Genomic DNA, 2391 nt, shown 5'->3' with positions numbered 1-2391 from the left:
ATAAATAAATGTATATTTATTTATTATTGTTGTTATTAATATTATTTAGATTTTTTTATGTTCACATATTTATAGACCAAGCAATCCTTAAATCTCCAGTTTCTATTTGTTCATGGTAATAGTTTCGCTGCTCCAAAGATATCGAGCCGTAGTTATTATCATTATTATTATTATTATTATCATCATTATTATTATTTCTTCCTTTTCTTTGGCTAATATTTAATTCCAGGGTCAGTACTCACACAATCGTAATAACTTGGGGGGGGGGGAATACACACAAGATGTTCTGCGAGTGATTCCTATAATAATCGATATTCCATCCATGGAAAGCTTTATTTCTCATCTGCGTAATGCAGCAGGGATCGGAACCTTAACACTAGCTTAATGAACTAGCAGAGACATTTATCATTTATTTATATATTTTCTGTGCCAGAATGGATTAGATGGTTTTTACCCATTTCTATATTTCCTATGGATTGCTAGAGCATGTTGGTGTGGTGGTGGTGGTGGTGGTGGTGGGGTCATTTTGATTTATGTGCTTATATCATATGCACCTTGCTTCTCATAAATAATAAGGTAAACATTCATACATTTCCAATTCTTTCATTTTTCCGCAGCCCCCACCCCCACCCCCGGCCGCTCCCTTTACTCTTTGTTTCTGGGAAATTTGATTTGGTCTCTAATTAAATACAGTAACACTGGTGTTATAACTTCTACATGTGTGCACCTACACACACACACAACACACACATACACCCCTCTGTGCATGCTGTCATCTGGGAACATTTTCCAAGTGTTAACTAACTTCACTAGCATGTATGCAATTCCTTCTGATCTTTATTATCCGAGTCCCAATTGACATTTACGTAATGTGAGTTAGGTGGATTATAAGTTAGCCAAGTTGATAGGGTGTTGGTCGGTATCAGCAGTTGATCCCCGCAACACAGAGGCTGTACTGTATTCTTCTCTATAGATCTATAACTTTTGTTTGTTCGGCCTAATTCTCTGTGAATAAGCACTTTGATGAGGCACAATTCATTGCTGCAATCAGTCGAAGGACTCTACAAATAGATGTATGCATTGTTAGCTTGTGTAATGTTGTAATTTCCTCATGAGAATCATAACGGATCAGCTATGTTTATTTTGTCCCTCAAGAAGAAAGAAATCCGGACTTCTTTGTGTATATGTGTGTGTGTGTGTGTGTGTGTGTGTGTGTGTGTGTGTAGGCATTGGCCTTGTATGTGGTTAATAAGTTTGCTTTGCAGTCATGGCTCTTTGGTGACAAGTTTGCTTCCTGACCGCATGGTCTTGGGCTCACACGTGTGTGTGTTTGTGTGTGTGTGTGTATATAATATATATATATATTTTAGTCAGCTAGGACCCTCATCGTCATAACCGATGGAGTGCTCCAGATGAATCAGCAGCATTCAAGCATATACACATGAATGTATATGTGTATACAAGTTTGATTATATTAACAAATGCTACAAGAGTACTGGGTATCTTTATTGCATATATGGAGATAACCACAAATTTTGACAATGTCTTTTAAATTATATTCAAGTTTATTGTTTATAATTTTTATGCATCTGTGGTATATATATCTTTTATCTTTTACTTGTTTCAGTCATTTAGACTGTGACCATGCTGGGGCACCACCTTGGAGTATTTTAGTCAAGCATATCAAACCCAATACTTATTTTTTATAGCATGGTACTTATTCTAACAGTCTCTTTGGCCAAACCACTAAGTTACCGAAACATATACATAAGCAGTGATGAGAGACAAGCACAGACACCCCCCCCACACACACACACAAACCCACACACACACATATAACCTTTCATCATTTGATACTAGATCACCTCCTCTAATGCCCCCTCTGTTGCGGAAAGACACCCGCTTCTGTCTCTCTGTCCCTTTGTCACACCCTAACTTTCATCTTCTGATGCAAATGCCCCTGCCCCCTCTCATAATTCCTTGTCTTGTGGGTTATTTGGTGACCCGCCCAATGCTGGTGCCACATTAAAAGCACCCAGCTCAAACTGTAATGTGGTTGGCATCTGGAAGGGCATCCAGCTGTGAAAATCTTGCCAGAACTAACTTTGCCTACGCTAGTGCCATGTAAAAAGCACTGAGTCCACTCTGCAGAGTGGTTGGCGTTATGAAGGGCATCCAACCGTAAAATCCCTGCTAAAACAGACACAATAGCCTTGGGTCGATATTCTACCTGGCTGGCCCCTGTCAACTGCCCTACCCATGCATACATGGAAGAGGGATGTTAAATGACGACAACGACGATGATGATATATACATTTTATATATATATATTTATGTATACACTCACACACACACACACACACACACACACACACACACACACACACACAC

At 39.0% G+C, this 2391-nt stretch overlaps 1 protein-coding gene across 5 annotated transcripts in view; it reads left to right on the top strand.

Moving 5' to 3' along the window:
- LOC106878283 (serine/threonine-protein kinase mig-15-like) overlaps window positions 1–2391 on the top strand; it is a 281927-nt gene that overhangs the window by 156215 nt on the left and 123321 nt on the right. The gene's annotated exons all lie outside the window — the stretch shown is intronic.

This window comes from Octopus bimaculoides, chromosome 9 (assembly GCF_001194135.2).
Source record: "Octopus bimaculoides isolate UCB-OBI-ISO-001 chromosome 9, ASM119413v2, whole genome shotgun sequence".
In the NCBI taxonomy this organism is placed as follows: Eukaryota; Metazoa; Mollusca; class Cephalopoda; order Octopoda; family Octopodidae; genus Octopus; species Octopus bimaculoides.
Note: the sequence above shows the minus strand (reverse complement) of the source record. Positions and strands in the feature narration are given on the sequence as shown.